At 37.3% G+C, this 19,179-nt stretch overlaps 1 long non-coding RNA gene across 1 annotated transcript in view; it reads right to left on the bottom strand.

Annotated features, from left to right (window-relative positions):
• Nucleotides 1-9,484: 9,484 nt before the first annotated feature.
• Nucleotides 9,485-19,179, bottom strand: part of LOC132351027 (uncharacterized) — a 70,695-nt gene continuing 61,000 nt past the window's right edge. The window contains exon 3 of the long non-coding RNA XR_009498068.1: nt 9,485-9,775. This is a non-coding gene — a long non-coding RNA (uncharacterized LOC132351027). The remainder of the gene's footprint in view (nt 9,776-19,179) is intronic.

The raw sequence follows: 19,179 nt of genomic DNA, 5'->3' as shown, positions 1-19,179 counted from the left end.
TTCTTTGTGTACGACTTGATCATATTTGGGGGTCAAAATGTTTTTCCAGCGGGACACAAAATTATAAAACGTTTGCCTTTAGAAAGGACTGTTGAAATAACCTAGTTGAGTGATTCCCAAATCATGGGATGCATCCAACTAGAGAATGACAAGATTGTGGGGAATACATAGAACAATAAATAACAGTGAGTCACATGGTAAGATAGTATTCTCTTTTCAATTCTCTTCTAACCACCCTGATTGGTCTAGGAGAAGGTTTCAGTTTGGTGCTAATATATCTTCAACACCTCTCTGGCACTTCCTAAACTGCCTTTTACATAGAGAAGCCTCTGTCTCAGAATCTTCTGACCACCTCATCTATCTTGGATTAACAAGGTTTTATTTTAATTTATTCATTTTATGGTTACCTGCTATTTGTGATGTCATATCAATTTTTTTTTTAATTTGCAGTCACAATAGAACATTTCCTTAAAAATTTTTTTTAAACGAGTCAACTTCAAAGAGTATTAGATAAATTAGAACACAGATATATTCATGTTGCAAAATTTGCTGAGGCAATATACAAATTGAAATTCAACCCCTGATTTTAACCAATGAAGAAATTGACACCTGGGGACCTGATGAGGATACTGATGCCCACAGTCACATGTCTGGTTGTTGGTGAAGCTGAGACAAGAACCAGTCCTGTCAATCCTGAGTAAATGCTGTTCGATAATTCCATTAGGAGTATGACAACATAAAAGAGAATACAGTGGGCCTTAATGTGCTCACACATCCTGTTCAGTTCTACTACACCTTCTTCACACCTAGTTGGAAAACGTTCTAGTACAGCATTTTTGAAAGTGACTTCCTTCTCTGTTACATCTTCTAGGTTGTATGTGAACATTTAGGCCTTCATTTCAGAAATAAGGAGATCAATAAGTGAGTTTAATATAGGATAGTGAATGTTTTGCCTCAATTTCACAAGTGAGAAAATACAAAAAAGTGCTTTGAAATTAAGCAGTGATCCCCAGTTAGCAAACAGCGTAATTACATCCAACGTTGTAACACTATTTTTTCACATTTATGACTCCCTAGTTATATGATTCTCTAATGGGAACCACAGCAGAATGTCATCTTTTGCTAAGAGATTAATACACTGTAAGAAAGAAGCAGGTGGGTGCTGCTAGGAGAGGTGGGTGTAATGGCCTCCCATGCACTAAGCACATCAGGCGGTGTTTCTTTGCCACATGTAGAGCAGAGCTGGCTACACATTTCCCCCCTTGGGAGGATACCATGTTTGCAAATGAGAATACGTGCTCTTAAGATACAGTTTCTTTCCACCCTTAAGATTATTCTTTGCAGCTGGTTGATTGATGACCAGAGATTTCTCATTACCTACATTCTTCAGGTTCATCCATGACAGTATATCAGCTGTGGCCCATATGCAATCATAATTAACAAACATTGGTGTACCACGTCCAAGCATACTACAGTTTTAGCCAACCACTGGTAGTTGCCATTATTGGAAACTTGGCTAAGCATTTTGCATGCATTACTTCATATAATCTTCATAACACCCCTGTGATCCCTATCTTACATGTAAGGAATCCAAAGCTTAGAAAAGTTAAGTTCTTACCCAAAGATACCAATTAAGAAGTTGCAGAAAGACGATTTGAATACGCACCTTTCTGACTCCCAAAAGCAAACGGTTAACCACAAACTCTGAGAACGTGCCATGACAATGCAATGCTCTGTGCCAGGTGGGGGGATGAGACACAGTCAACTCAGACCAAATCATAATTCACTCATAACCCTTACAGGCTGGTTGTTTCTAAACATTCACCAAGTTGATAACAGTGTCAAAATAATAAAGGATTTTTTTAAATCAACATTTTTTGGGGAAAAAAAGCTAGTAATATCCACAATACAGCCATTTTTAAATAAAAATGCACTTATATAAAATTATAGAGTGAATAACTAGTAAAATATCTATATAACTGCAATCGTTTTCTTGTTAATGCTATAAAAAAAACTACCAAACTTAGTGACTTAACACAAATTTGTTCTCTTACAGTTCTGGAGGTAGGTAGTCCAAAATCAGTTTCACTGAGCTAAAATCAACGTGTTGGCAGGGCTGGCTCCTCCCGGAAGCTCTCAGGGAAAATTCCTTTCCTTGACTTTTCAGCTTCTGAAGGCCTCCTGCATCCCTTAGCTCCCGCTGGCTTCCTGGCATCACCACAAACTCTCCCTACTAACTTCGTAGCAACAACTGAGTTTGGGCCTCCTGCCCCACTCTTTATAAGGACGCTTGTGATGACATTGGGCCCACCTGGATAACGCAAGATAATCTTCCCATCTGAAGACCCTTAATTTAATCACATCAGTAAAGCCTCTTTTGCCATGAAAGGTAACATATTCACTGATTCTGGGGGTTAGGACATGGACATTTTTGGGCCGTTATTCTGTCCACCACAATTACCAACACTTACATTTTTTTAGTTGAAACAAAATTTTAAATTAAATTGGAAAGGAATCGAACTTTTACTGTAATCACCTGCGTCCAATTTCCAATTAATTTATGGTTTTCTGGGGCTTAATTTCATGGCTAAACAATGATTTTTTTTTTCTTCTGGTTGAAAACTTTCTGGAGCACGTGGGTGCAGTGACTGGTATGGCTCTGGGTTACCAAGCAGAAAAAAAGGTAGAGATTATAAAATGCAGAAAGTGGTTAAAAAAATTCATTTACTGTTAGCACTTCACTAGGAATAAGTGAAGGAACAAAGAGGATTAAAGGAGGAGGGGAAAACCTACAGCTTCTTGACTGATCATTGAGTCAGTTAATCATGTTCTGATTAGAACAGGCATAGCAAGAAAACACGTGCCCCATAAGCATGTGTAAGTTTCGTCTTCTAACCATGGAAGAGATCCGCAGTGCTAAGAGGCCCTTGACATGTGACTGGATACCAACCAACCAACAAAAGACAAAACAAACAAACAAACAAAAACTTGGCAAAATCTGAGTAGGGCAAGCCCATGCAGAAATGTATTTGCTTTTGTTTTGTTTCTCCTTTGAATTGGTATTCGGAGAACGTCCACTCACTTAATGCCCTGAGGAGAGATGGACAGTCTCCTGATATCTCATTCTGATTAAAAAAAAAAAAAAACCCTACAAGGGTTGCTACACAGATAGAGCTAAGTGTTTTGAAGATTCAAGTTGCTGCTTCTAGAAGAATCAATTGACACCGAAAGTACATTTGTAAAGAGATCAACACAGTTCTGATACTATACTGGAAACTTGTTTTACCTAAATGTTTCCCTTTTTATTCAGGCTTGCTTCTAATGACATTTCAATGTGTCTATTCATCTCCTAGGAGGACATTAACTAATATATATAATGTTACTTTATTAAGAACCTATAATATAGCTTGTTTTTTAAAATAATCAAATGTGAAAATATATTAGATGCTTTGAAACAACTAGCCATACCTAATAAAATATTTTTATTACCCTGATTATAATTCCTTTATATCAGTGAGGACAGAGAAAAAGAGAGAGAGAAGACTTGGGCTGATAGTTCCTAAAACTTGCTCTAGTGTTTCTCAAACTTTAATGCATATACAAAGCACTCAAGGATAGTGTTAAAATGTGGATTCTGGTTTAGTAGGTAGGGGAAGGGGCAAAGGGGGAAGCTCATGGATTCTGCATTTCTTATAAGTCCCTAAGTGTTGTCATTGTTGCTATGCTTCCCCCTTTAAGTAGTGACCTCACAGAGAACTTTATAAAATTACAAATTCCAAAGTACCACCCCAAACCTTCTCGCAGATCTGTAATTTCAACAAGCCCCTTCTGACTATTTCTATACCACCAGCCTTACACTGATTCAGTGAGCTGAGTTGTCACAACCCAAACACCTGCTGGGAGCATGTGGTTATATATATAAATACTTGAATTGGATTTATTTTAAAATGGGTGCTAAACTGGTTGGGCTGGAACTAAGCTTCAGACCAGCCTTAATCACATGCCTTTTAACATGCTTTGCAGCCAGAACACAATGGCAAATAATGGTACACAGCCTACCAGTTTATAACCTCTGAGCCTAGAGTTGGCAGTCTTAACATTTTGGAGACTATGGCCCCTGTGAGAATTTGTTATAAATTATGGTACATCTACCCCCATAAAAGTCTACAAACACACATGCACACATTTCATAAACAGTTTCAGGAAATTGCATGTTTCCTAGTTTGTCCATGGATTCTTGAAGAGTTCATGAACCTCTGGCTAAAAATCCTTGGTCCAGTTACTCTGCCTTGCAAACACCATCTGTTTTAGTAATGGACAACATACTACTTTTAAATATCATCTTGATATCATTTTGACTCCTCTAAGAAAACTATCTCTGAAACTAACCTACTGTGCCTGGCTATGGGCTTCTCCCCACCCACCCTACCCACCCCCAGGTGTTCCTCAGAACCTGCCTTCGGGCTGCGCTGCCTGTCTCCGTTTTCCAGCCTGTCTTGGCTTGCTCCCTGGTTGAGCTTCTAAAACGTCCCCCCTCCAATTGCAGTTATCTGTTCTGAGGCCAAGCCTCTGTTTTTCAAGTTCTTTTTACCTGTCTCCCAACTTGGAGAGTTTGAGACTGCTACCTTTAATCAGAAATTATTACTTAAAAGATTTCTCAGACAATCACTTAGTATTTTACCTTCCTTCTCCAAGAATAGTCTTTAACATGCCAGGAGAGGTCTTATGCCCCTTACTCTGGCGGTTTTACCAGTCTTAGAAGCCCTCTGCTTACAGGGGCTTTCTTTTTCAATCGTTTTGGAAAAGTTTTTAAAATGCAAATATGTTTTGAACAGGACACAATTGTACTTCAGAGGATATGCAAAGAAATAAAGAATTTTAGCATTAAAGTGGAGAAATGGAGTCGGATCTGGATTGCACATACACACACATACGCTAAAGAGCTTTAGCATGTGTGGTTATACAGTTTATTTTATCATCTATTCCTATAAACCTTCTTAGGAATTTATGTTTCATAATATTTTATGTGCAATAATTGAGGGTTATAGAATTGAGCATTACTAGTGAGTTGCAATATGTGGCATTACACACTGAAAAATTTTGTTGTCATTTCTCCTCCTTTAAAGACGTCAAATATAGTAAGTCAATTGTAAAGGTAAAACTAAGGAATATCAGCAAATTTTAGTTTTTTATTGGAAAGTTTATTACGTTGTAAGAGCAAAAAAATAAGAGGAGGAGGGATGATCTGAAGACTTATCCAAATAAACATTTACTGCTGTCTTATCCACATGATTATTAGGTAGGTACCAAGTTTTCTAGTTTACATGATGAAAAAGGGACTTTAGAATTCAAGAAATGATTTTTTTGTTTGAATATAAACCTCTTTCTTGATAAGTAGGCATGGTGTTTGGAGTCCAGAATGAGACTCTGCCATATCACTGGTAATAATGGGAATTAGCTTGACCTATGACAGTAAAATTTTAAATCGACAGAGAATTGATCAAAGTGAAATTATGCACAATCAAACCTATAAAAATAGAGTTAGTCTCATAAAAGCACAACTTACCTGAGACCTATATGAATATAATAAATATCCAAAGTAAGACTGTGACAATTGTGAATGGATAGGTCAGTCAATGGAGCATTTAAAAGACTTCACAAAATGATTTTATAGTAGTGCACACTCACACCTTATGAAATTTTGTTCAGTAGACTTTAATCATTCATCCCTATTATTAGGTAGATAAACCAAACCATCTTAGCCTAATTCCATTAAATATTTGACCCTTCTGACTTTTTTCTTGATCACTTGCTTAGTGGTTTTCCATTGCAGATGTAACAAATTTACATAAACTAAGTGGCTTAAAACAACACAAATTTATTCTCTTTTAGTTCTGGACATTGGAAGTCTGAAGTGGAGCTAAAAATCAAAGTGTCAGCTAGGTTTTTTCTGAAGGCTCCAAGGGGGGAATCCCTTCTTTTCCTCTTCCAGCTTCTGGTGGCTGTCAGCATTCCTTGGATGGTGGCCATACCACTCCAGTCTTTGCTTTTGTTGTCACACTGTCTTCTCCAATCCTAATCACCTGCCTCCATCTTATAAGGATGCCTGTCATAACATTGGGACCACTTAGGTAATTGAAGATGCAAACCTTCCCATCTCAAGATCTTTAAATTAGTAGCATGTGAAAAGTCCCTTTTGCCATATAAGGTAACATAGATTCAGGAATTAGAATGTGGATACGTTGATTTTACTCCTGCAAGGTTCAGAAATCTGACTTTAAGGGCACATGAATGTAAATTCATTGCTTGGGGCAGACTTACAAACTCACAAGCCTGACGTATAAGACCAGACTGTCCATTTTTGTTAATTTATTTTGAGAAATATAATATGTAAGTACTGAAATATTTAAGCCTGTATGGATAGCTCTTTATATCTCTACAGGAAAGTGTACAAGGAAAATCAAATCATAATCAGAAGGTTGGGCAAGATCTTCAGTTCCATGTCATTTGAGTCCTAGAAAGAGAGGACAGAAAGATTCAGGTAGAAAAAAAATATTTTAATAAGCACTGTTCTAAAACATCCCAAAGTTGGTGAAAGAAATAAATTTACAGATTTAAAAAAGCACAGTGAACCCCATGTAGAATTAACTCAAAGAAAATTACAATTGAACACATCATAATCAAATAGCAGAAAACCACAGGGGAAAAATATATCTTACAATAGCTAGAGTAAGGCGATACATTACATACAGGAGAAGAGCAATATGAATGATGGCAGAATTCTTAGCAGAGACCAGAAGATAGTAGAACTACACCTTTAAAATACTGAAAGAAAAAAACCCTCAATCCAGAATTTTATATTTAGTGAAAATATCCTTCAGGAATGAAGGCAAACTAACCATTATCAGATGATGGAAAACTTAGAGAATTTGTCACCAACAGACCTACTGTAAAAGAACTGATAAAGGATGAAGGATATTCTTCGGGTTGAAGGGAAATGATGCCAGAGGAAAAGTTAAATCTTCAGGAATGAAGAAAGAGCAAGAGAATGGTAAATATCTTTGCACATGTAAAAATCTATTTTTCCCCTTGAGTTCTTTAAAATATATATGACTAATGAAAGCAAAAATTATAAGATCTCAATGGATTTCAATAATTGTAGATTAAATTCATATGGAAACTATAACATAGAGGTTAGTGAAAGGTAGTAAATGGTTGCAAAGAATCTACATTTTACTTGAAGTGGTACAGTATTGAATCTAAGCAGGCAGTGAGAAATTGTCTATGTGTAGTATAATATTTAGGGCAAACACTAAAAAGAATAATACAAAGAGATATAGCCAAACAGCCAATAGAAAATTAAAATGGAATACTAAAAAACATATTCAAGTAATCCAAAAAGGTCAGGAAAGAAAGAAAAGGGGAATAAAAACCAAAGTTAAACAGAAAACAAATACAATCAGCCCTCCATATCCATGGGTTCTGCATCCACATATTCAACCAACCACAGATTGAAAATATTTGAAAACAAAATTCCAGAAAATTCCAAAAAGCAAAACTTGAATTTGTGGCACTCCAGCAACTATTTACATAGCATTTACATTGTATTTATAACTATTTACATAGCATTTAAATTATAAAAGATAAGTAATCTAGAGATAATTTAAAGTATATGGGAGGATGCCTCTAAGTTATAGGCAAATACTACACTATTTTATATAGAAGACTTGAGCATCCATGGATTTTGGTATTCACAGGGTCCTGGGAGCAATCCCCCATGGATACAGAGAGGCAACTGTAAAATGGTCAACTTAAATCCAACCATATCATTAATTACATTAAATTTTAATGGTCTAAAGAAAACACTACAGTTTAAAAAAGCAGAAATTAATAGTATATATTTTAAAAAGCAAAAACTTACTATATGCTCCCTAAAAATGACAAACTTTATGTATAAAGGCAAAGATAGGTGAAATGAAATGGCAGGGAGGAGGGATAAAGATATATCATGCAAACAATATGCATAAGAAGGCTAGAATGACTTTTTATATCAAAAGAAAAGATTTCAAATATCAAAATAAATAAACTTTAAGACAAAAAATATTACCTGAAATGCAGAAGGATTTTTCATAATGATGAGAAAAAAAAAGATACACCAATTTAAAATGTGTATTCACCTAGTGACAGAATCTCAAACTACATGGATCAAAATTGAAGAATTAAAGGGAGAGATAGACTACTATACAAATAGAGGAGAAGATTTTAACATCTATTTTTCAATAATTGATAGAGAAACTAAACATTAAAATATCAGGAAGGACAAAGAGATCTGAACAACACCCTGAAACATTTCAATTTAATTGACATTCATAGAACACTACATCCAACAAATGCAAAATACAAATTTTTTTCAAGTTCACATGGTACATACACCAAGAGAGACCATATGCTGAGTCATAAAGCAAGTCACAATAATTTTATAGCACTGAAATCACACAAAGTGTATCCTCTGACCACAATATTATTTGATTTTAAAATATTTACTAAAAATAATATATCTGGGAAAATTCAAAATAGATAGAATTTAAATAATATATTTCTAAATATTTGTGACTGAAAGATGAAATAACCAAAGAAATTTGAAAATATTTTGTAGGGCGGGCCAGCAGGCTGGAAATTCAAAGTAAGGGTTGATGTTGCAGTGTTAAGTCTGAAATCTGCAAGCAGGACAAGAGGCTGGAAATTCAGTCAAGATTTTATGTTGCAATATTGAGGCAGAATTTCTTCTTTAAGAAACCCCATTTTTTGCTGTTAAGGTTTTCAACTAATTGGATGAAGCCAACCCACATTTTGGAAGGTAATCTGTTTTAGTTAAAGTCTGCTGATTGTAAATGTTAACTACATCCACACATACATTCACAGTAATATCTAGCCTAGTATTTGACCAAACAACTGGGCACCATAGCCAAGACAAGTTGACACATAAAATTAACCATCAGATACAATACATCAAAGTGTGCAAGATGATGCTAAGGTATTGCTTAAAAAGGAATTTATAGTTTTGAATGCCTAAATTTGAAAAGAAGAAAGATCTAAAACCAATGATATAATGTCCCCCCTTAAAAATAAACTAGAAAAAGAGCAAAGTAACCCCAAAGAAACTAGAAGGAAGAAAATAATAAAAAACAGAATTTAATGAAATTTTAGAATGGACAGATAATAGATAATTTTAAAAATAAAAGGCTGCTTTTTTGAAAATATCAGTAGTATTGAGAAACCTCTAGATAAACTGATCAATAAAAAAAAAGAACAAAAGTCACCCTTAGTAGGAACAAAAAGGTTATCACCACAAACATGAAAATGATAATAAGAGAAAATTACATACAACTATGTGACAACAAATTCAACAATGTGGAAGAAATGGATAACTTCTTTTTTTTTTTTTTTTAATTTATTTATTTTATTTATTTTTATTTTTGGCTGTGTTGGGTCTTCGTTTCTGTGCGAGGGCTTTCTCTAGTTGTGGCAAGTGGGGGCCACTCTTCATCACGATGCGCGGGCCTCTCACCGCCACGGCCTCTCCCGTTGCGGAGCACAGGCTCCAGACGTGCAGGCTCAGTAGTTGTGGCTCACAGGCCCAGCCGCTCCGCGGCATGTGGGATCTTCCCAGACTGGGGCATGAACCCGTGTCCCCTGCATTGGCAGGCGGATTCCCAACCACTGCGCCACCAGGGAAGCCCCTGGATAACTTCTTGAAAGGCACAATTTACCAAAACTGACACAAGAAGAAACAGAAAACAGGTATAGTTAAATATATATTAAATAATTTAAATTTTATATCAAAAACATCCCCAAAAAGAAAATTCCAATAAAATTCATATTAAGAGTGAATATCAAATATTCCAGGAAGAAATATCACCAACATTACCCAAACTTTTTTTAAAAATAGAGAAGGAACAAAGGAATATTCTTCATGTATACAGAAGTAAAATCCTTAAGAAAATATAAGCAAATAATTTTTTAAATAAATTAAAAATATAATAGATAATGACCAACTAAGGTTTATGCTAGGAATGCAAGGTTAGCTTAACATACAAAAATCAATCAATATAATTTACTACATTAAAAAAATAAAGCAGAAAAGCTATATAATACTTTCAATACATGCAGAAAAAAACATTTGAAAATTTTTAACACTATTCATAATGAAAGCTCTGAACAAACTAGAAATAATAGTGAATACCTTCAAAGTGGTAAACAGTATTTTTAAAAATCTACCGTTAATGTCATACTTAATTGTGAAAGTGCAAATTATTTTATCCAGAAATCAGGAACAAAGGAAGAATGCCTGCTTTCACCACTTCTAACCTATATTGTTCTGGCACTTCTAGTCACTGCAATAAGATAAGAAAAAGACAAAAAAGACAAAACTTGGAAAAGGAAAAGAAAATCATCATGGTTTGCAGATGATATAATTTTTCACATAGAAATTTCAATGAGTCTACAGAACAACTAGTAGAATCAATAAAAACATTATCCAGGATGCAGGATACAAGGTTATTATTTGTAAAACCTATGGTATTCTTATATACTAGCAAAAATAATTGCAAAGTAAAATTTAAAAAATTCCTTTTAGAGTGGTATCCAAAATATAAAATACCTAAGAATAAATCTAACAAAAAACACCCAATACCTTGAAATTTAAAGCTGTAAAAAATTGTGAGAGAAATTAAGGAAGTCCTAAATAAATAGAAAAATATGCCGTGTTCATGGATTGGAAGACTCATATTGTAAAGTTGGCAATTCTCACCAAATTGATCTATAGCTTAATTATAACAGACAAAATCTGGAAACAACCCAAAAGTCCATCAAGAGGTGAATGAGAAAACAAACTGTGAATTATCCACACACAATGGAGTACTACTCAACAATGAAAAGAAATGGATTACTGATAGATGCAACAATTTGGATGAATATATACATCATTATGTTGAATGAAAGAAATCAGGGGGGAAAAAGAAAACATTCTGATGATTCCACCTATTTAAAGCAGAAAAACTGGCAAAACCAATCATGCTGTTAGAAGACAGTAGAGTGGATACATTTGCAGAGTGGTAGAGACTGGGAGGGAAAAAGAGAGGCTCCTTGGTCCCCATATTGTTTTTTATTTCTTGATGTAGGTGTTGGTTACAAAGTTGTGTTCATACAAAGAAAATTTATCAAGCTGAATATTAATAATATGTGTATATATGTGTATATATAATTAATATAAATTTTAAAATATAAAACAAAAAAACACAGCTACAGACTTTGCATTTTCTACTCCCTTGAGCAATTAATAGTAGAACTAGTATTTTTTGTGCCCTCAGGGACCTTATACCATGATATCAGAAGTCACACTCTTTATTCTTGAACTCTAGATCTAGTGACCCTCATCTTCATCAGTGACAAATACTATACTTGTATCAGCACCAGTGGCAGCAACAAGAACACTATACACCACTTGGCTGACATCTAATGATAATGAGCCACTGTCCTATTCAAAGAACATTTGCTGGACATTCTAAGTTTCCTCACACACAAACACACACACACACACACACACACTACCACCATGTCTACCATTGCTAAGGAAAAGAACACAAATTATATTCTAGCTATCAAAAGTAGCATTCTTTACCATATGTTTGCCTATGTTCCCCTCTTCTGAAGATCATGAAGTAGATTATTCTGTCATTATTTGGGGCAATAATTGCCTTTTTGAGCAATCCTAATTGACAAATGCATTTGTCGATTCAGGCCATGTCCAGATGGTCACAATTCTATGAGTTAATAGGCATAGCATTTTATTCCAAATCTGAAACAAATGTTTGTCTCTCCAGGTCAAGTTCTGACAGGGCTAGAACCATCTCTTTTAAAAATCTTGTCTCAACTTCAGGAATCCTGTTGGGAGAGAACAGACTGAGGGAAAACTTAGTGGCCTACATGTGTCAATCACCATAAGCTACTGGAGAACCTGAATTCTCCCCCAGGGAAGACAAAGATTTGTCTGGAGAACACATCAGAGCTCACTGACAGATACCAAGACATCTGAAGTTATGAAAAATTGGTTTAAAAAAATAGTCCCAATTATAGGCCTTATTGTATCCACTCTCCTTTCAAATGTATCTTTGCAGCTTATCCTATGAAAATGATGTCTCTTTTTTTTTAATTAATTAATTTATTCATTTATTTTTGGCTGTGTTGGGTCTTTGTTGCTGAGCACGGGCTTTTCTCTAGTTGTGGCGAGTGGGGACTACTCTTCGTTGCGGCGCACGGGCTTCTCATTGCGGTGGCTTCTCTTGTTGCGGAGCATGGGCTCTAGGCACGCAGGCTTCAGCAGTTGTGGCACACGGGCTTCAGTTGTTGTGGCTCGCGGGCTCTAGAGCGCAGGCTCAGTAGCTGTGGCGCACGGGCTTAGTTGCTCTGCGGTATGTGGGATCTTCCCAGACCAGGGCTCGAACCCGTGTCCCCTGCACTGGCAGGCGGATTCTTAACCACTGCGCCACCAGGGAAGCCCCTGATGAGTCTCTTTATTCACCCCTTGAACTTAGGCCAGTCCTATGACTTGCTTTGGCTAATACAATATGGAGAAAGTGATGTTGTGCCAGTTCTGAGCCTAAGTATCAAGAGGCGTTATGTGCTTCCTTTTTCTTTCTTGGAACCCTGCCACAATCATATGAACAAACCCAAGCTAGCCTGCTGGAGGAGAGTTCAGTTGTACTAGCCAAGGCTGTCCTAGACCAGCCTACAACCAGCTGATCCACATATGTGTAAGAGAGCCTCGTCACGATCAGCAGAGTTGCTTATCCAACCCACAGCTGCTCACAGACACAGAATGAGCCCACGGGAGACCAGAACTGCCTAGCTGACAGACTTGAAAACTAAATATACTTGTATTTTTAAGCCACTAAGATTTGGTTTTATACAAATTGTTAGGCAATAGATAACTAAAACAGAAATAGATGAGAGCATCCATAGTGCCATCATCAGAGATATAGATCTTTGGGAAGAATCTGGGTCTAATTTCCTCAGTTTGTGAATATAAGTAAAGGTAAAACATAAAGGACATGAACTAAGAGTCAGAAGCACCGGCTCTTTTCTTTACTACATTTAGCTAATATTACAAAATTTCTTTGATCAGTTCTATCACAATAAACATATTACTAACTAGCACTTAGGCACTTAATATAGACAGATGATTATGCTAAACATTTTACATCGGTTTTTCCCTATAATCTGGGGGAATGAAGGATTGCTCAGAATCACACAGGGAACGTTTATGAATGTGAATTTTTCTAACACAAGAGCTCATGTCCTACAGTTTCATTATATACTACTGCCTCTCACTATGGTAAGGCATAAAGCTGCAACTTACACGGGGCTGAAATTCTAACATCAGTACACTAAGCCAATAATAACTGAAGTTCAAATTATCCTTGAAAATGTCTTTGTCTATAAATTACAACACCAGCTGTCAGGAAGTACACCAGAGTCAGTTTTTTCCTACAGTATTGAACAGACAGCTAGAGTTTGGGAGGGAGAGGGGTCAGTATAAATAGATAGATTGAGTTTCAGAGTCCAGGTTGAATTTAAAAGAAAAATATATACACACACAGCCATGTATCTTATAAATGGTTAGATGCTCACACTACGAGAGATATATGAGATTTGAAACCCACTGAATGATCATCATACTCACCTTTCCCATCTCATTTTTCCTTTGGCCCATAAGCCAGACTGACAGATGGAATCACTTGGGATATTAAAATTTGCTCTTTCTCTGTTCCTGTGTCTTTCCATTGCCAAGTGTTTAAACACTTAAATTCACAAAAGTGAAATGTGTATTTGGTGCAACTCCACTCTACTGTTTCAGGAAAGCATAATATGCCATCACTTCCAGAGTCATCAAGGAAGTAAGAGTATGTGGAGAGCTGGAAAGGGTGCCAGACTAAGAATCAGGATCCCCTGGACCTGATCCCTGATCTGGCACTAACTTGCTATGTGACCAAGAGCTATGTGACCTTGCTGTGTGTCAAAATCCATTTGACATCTCTGGAGCTCAGTTCCCTCACCTGTAAAATGAATTTGACTCTGAGATATGTGCCTTAACCCTTTTATACCAAGAGATAAAACCAAGCAGGTAAAATTTGACTGCTTCCAGGAAATCAAAAAGGGTGTGGGAGGGGTGGGACTGATGCTTGGCTCCCGTTCCTAAAGGAACAACTGGTTTCCCTGCAGCTCTCCTGGATGTTTCCTGAGACCCAGACTTGTCGTGCCTTCTGTCAGCCGCACACTGCATCCCCGGGCTCTGTGAAGTCATGGATCCAGGGTATGACAGTCCTGAGCTCCAGCCTTAGCTCTTTCCCTTATTACCAGCATAAAGCTTGGCAAATTACCTAAGCTCTAATTTTAATTTCCTCATGCGTGCAACAGAACTAATAATATATATTTAACCTACATACATAATAATAGACGGTATTTTTGTTAAATACATAAGATAACATATGTTAAGCCCAATTATTTTGTGCCCCTTGGGATCATTTAAACACTCCATAGGCAACAAAAACAGAAAACTACTAACTTAAGCAGAAAAATAATAATAAATTGGAACGCTACTGAGTGAGCTCAGAAAACTGAAGAGAGAGCAACCAGACCTCGGACGGACCCCGCCCAGGGCAGACTTGGGCATCCCCACAGTAGAGGGAACGTTCCTACCTGGGTCTCCGCCCCATCCACCTTCTGTGTTTAGGATGGAAATTGCCGGGAGACATAACCCAGTTGGCTTAGCTTGGATCATACGATGACATCTGGTCGAAGGGAGAGAGCTGTGTGATGGAAAACCCCGTTCAAGCTGTATGAAGTGAAGAGGGGCGACATCCCTGAAGGGAGGAGGTACTGTTACCAGAATAAGAGACAGACGTTGCTGGGAAGAGAGAAACCATATTCCACACCCAGTCCTGAGAGTCATCATGAATGTTACACAAGGTTAAATCCTTCTAAAAAGGCATTGTTGGGTTGTTGTTGTTGGTTTTTTTTAATGGCTTGTTCAGCGATATCACCCTCTGCTTATGTCCTTGCCATGACCTTTCCTGCTCCCCAACCTGCCTGCCTGTTGGGCCTTTTGTGCTCCCAGCCAATTTCCCATTGAAAGTCCTGGTGAGTTTAATTGCCTTTAGGGGCAAAGCTCTTTATGGGTTAACTGGGCCACAAAACACCATCAATCTAATGGGTAGGCCTAGGTGCTCCAAATGGCAGACTTGGTTTTCTCACTTACAGATGCAAACAAACTCCACAAAATTGATGACTCAAAAAAACTTAAAAACTGTGATCTTCACCCAGAAACAACACAAAGAAACTCAGAAACCAGAGCAGAAATGTAGCCTCTCCATGAACTCCCTTCCTCTGTGAACTCCCTTATGCTATTTGAACAGCTGTCACAGGCTCAGTCTGGTCTTCTGAACCCTCCATGACATCAGGTCAGACAGTAACATCAATACTATATTTAGCCAGGAGGGAATTAGGAGATGAGGAAAATCAGGGGCAAAACAGACCAAAATGAATTGTGCAGGCTATTCTTTGTAATTTTTCTTAGCAAAGCAAGGAGATACTTGATCTATATACTTAGGCTCAAGGGCTCCAGATCCTAATGTAAACTTTCTGGGTGATGTCTTGTGGTTCATTTAATCTGTGGCCTTTTCCTACCCAGCACAAAATACCTTGATAAAAATTCATACCTGCAATCCACAAGTGAGGAACCATAATTCAGTCTAACTCAGTTTTCAGTGTAACAGAACCACTAGAACTCAGGATACCTGGGTTTTCATCTAACTGCCAACCACTACCTAACTTAAGAGGTGTTGTTTTCCTTCTGTGGGTCTCAGTGTTCTCATCCTTCAAGTGAGGATGCTGAACCACATGTTTCTAAGGTCCCTTCCTTCCTGATTTAATGTTCAATGAAGCTAGGGTCTGAGGGATTCCTAGGAATAAATGCTTCCAGTGTACACAGAACCCAGGTTTCTCCTGGGGAGGAAATACATGAAAATTAAAGGGCTCCATTTTCCCACCTTGATCTAACGGGGGTGAAGAGCTGAAAAGGGCATTTGTTAATGTTGCTTGTGAATTCTGGAAAATCATTCTTTGTGGGCAAGGGTTCTACAATATTTGGGATGACAATAAAAGTCAGGGGTGAGCAAACTTTTTCTGTAAAAGGTCAGATAATAAATACTTTAGGCTATGCAGGCATATAGTCTCTGTTGCAACCATGCAACCCTGCCTTTATAGTGTGAAAGCAGACACAGACAACAAATAAATGAGTATGGCTATGGCCAGTACAAAGACACGTGTTGGGGACTTGACGCATGGGCTGCAGTTTGCTGACTCCTGATATAAGTGATGGTCTTATCTTTACAGAGATATTCAAGGCCTGATAGATTTTATGGACGGAGTCTGGGGGAATGTTGCAAAGCTATAAAATAATTTGCAATAATAATAGTAACATGAAGATCACTGAAATAAGAGCCACAACATGGAAGTTAAAGGCAAATTCCAGGGCTTCCCTGGTGGCGCAGTGGTTGAGAATCTGCCTGCTAATGCAGGGGACATGGGTTCGAGCCCTGGTCTGGGAAGATCCCACATGCCGCGGAGCAACTAGGCCCGTGAGCCACAGCTACTGAGCCTGCGCATCTGGAGCCTGTGCTCCGCAACAAGAGAGGCCACGATAGTGAGAAGCCTGCGCACCCCGATGAAGAGTGGCCCCCACTCGCCGCAACAAGAGGAAGCCCTCGCACAGAAACGAAGACCCAACACAGCCAAAAATAAATAAATAATTAAATAAAATTTTTTTTAAAAAGGCAAATTCCATCATTTAACTAGTTCACAAATTGTTTAACCTCTGCGAATCTCAGTTTCTTCATTTTTAAGTGGAAAAAAAGGAAATGCTGTGCCTAAAGGAATAAGAACAAGAATAGTAACTATTCACAGTTGAATGTCATCATAAAATTTAAATGCTCCTTTCACATTTATCATTATATTTAATTCTATAGTAATCAAGATAGTATGGTACTGGCACAAAAACAGAAATATAGATCAATGGAACAGGATAGAAAGCCCAGAGATAAACCCATACACATATAGTCACCTTACCTTTGATAAAGGAGGCAAGAGTACACAATGGAGAAAAGACAGCCTCTTCAATAAGTGGTGATGGGAAAACTGGACAGCTACATGTAAAAGAATGAAATTAGAACACTGCCTAACACCATACACAAAAATACACTCAAAATGGATTAAAGACCTAAATGTAAGGCCAAACACTATAAAACTCTTAGAGGAAAATGTAGGCAGAACACTCTATGACATAAATCACAGCAAGATCTTTTTGACCCACCTCCTAGAGAAATGGAAATAAAAACAAAAATAAACAAATGGGACCTAATGAACCTTAAAAGCTTTTGCACAGTAAAGGAAACCATAAACAAGACGAAAAGACAACCCTCAGAATGGGAGAAAGTATTTGCAAATGAAGCAACTGACAAAGGATTAATCTCCAAAATATACAAGCAGCTCATGAAGCTCAATACCACAAAAACAAAGAACCCAATCCAAAAATGGGCAGAAGACCTAAATAGACATTTCTCCAAAGAAGATATACAGATTGCCAACAAACACATGAAAGGATGCTCAATATCACTAATCATTAGAGAAATGCAAATCAAAACTACAATGAGATATCATCTCACACCGGTCAGAATGGCCATCATCAAAAAATCTACAAACAATATTTGCTGGAGAGGGTGTGAAGAAAAGGGAACCCTCTTGCACTGTTGGTGGGAATGTGAATTGATAGAGTCACTATGGAGAACGGTATGAAGGTTCCTTAAAAAACTAAAAATAGAACTACCATATGACCCAGTAATCCCACTACTGGGCATATACCCTGAGAAAACCATAATTCAAAAAGAGATATGTACCACAATGTTCATTGCACTATTTACAATAGCCAGGACATGGAAGCAACCTAAGTGTCCATCGACAGATGAATGGATAAAGAAGATGTGGCACATATATACAATGGAATATTACTCAGCCATAAAAAGAAATGAAACTGAGTTATCTGTAGTGAGGTGGATGGACCTAGAGTCTGTCATACAGAGTGAAGTAAGTCAGAAAGAAAAAAACAAATACCATATGCCAAAACATATATATGGAATCTAAAAAAAAAAAAAAAAAAAAGGTTCTAATGAACCTAGGGGCAGGACAGAAATAAAGATACAGACATAGAGAATGGACTTGAGGACACGGGGAGGGGAAGGGTAAGCTGGGACTAAGTGAGAGAGTGGCATTGACATATATACATTACCAAATGTAAAATAGATAGCTCGTGGGAAGCAGCTGCATAGCACAGGGAGACCATCTTGGTGCTTTGTGACCGCCTAGAGGGGTGGGATAGGGAGGGTGGGAGGGAGATGCAAGAGGGAGGGGATATGGGGATATATGTATACGTATAGCTGATTCACTTTGTTGTACAGCAGAAAGTAACACAACAATGTAAATCAATTATACTCCAATAAAGATGTTAAAAAAAAATTCTAAACAAAACTCTTAGCTTCTATCTAAAGTGGTAGACGTTATCTAAGTGTCAACATTCTGGTTGTAGATATCATTATTTCCATTTTACAGATCAGACACTGAAAGTCATGTGAAGAGTAACATGAAAACGCTCTGAAAACTATACATTAGCATAAGGTGTTATAATTACTCAAGATAAGGAGTATAATGTTTCCCAAGTCTTCCTTTCAAAGATTAAAGTAGTGCATTTTCATCACAGAATTTAAAATCTAATTCATTTAAATTCTATTGAATTTAAAATGCATTCAGTAATGCATGTTCAGCACCCACTATTGTGTGTAATCAGCCTCCACCCTCAAGGAGCTTCTGACTCCGTATGTACAGAGCCCTAATCTACCCCTAAGGAGAAGCTAGAGAATCTCTCCTATTTCCTTTCCCTCCCTAATGCATATCCAGGAAAACTGAGTTGCTGTTATTTTCATGGACGTTATAGTTACATGGCGAGAGAGATCCAGGCATGGTTCCCACCTGTGCCAATAAGATGAGTGGAGGAATGGGGAGGGGGAGATT

Source organism: Balaenoptera ricei, chromosome 16 (genome assembly GCF_028023285.1).
Source record: "Balaenoptera ricei isolate mBalRic1 chromosome 16, mBalRic1.hap2, whole genome shotgun sequence".
Classification (NCBI taxonomy): Eukaryota; Metazoa; Chordata; class Mammalia; order Artiodactyla; family Balaenopteridae; genus Balaenoptera; species Balaenoptera ricei.
The sequence above is the reverse complement of the archived record's forward strand: the minus strand, read 5'-3'. Positions and strand labels throughout refer to the sequence as shown.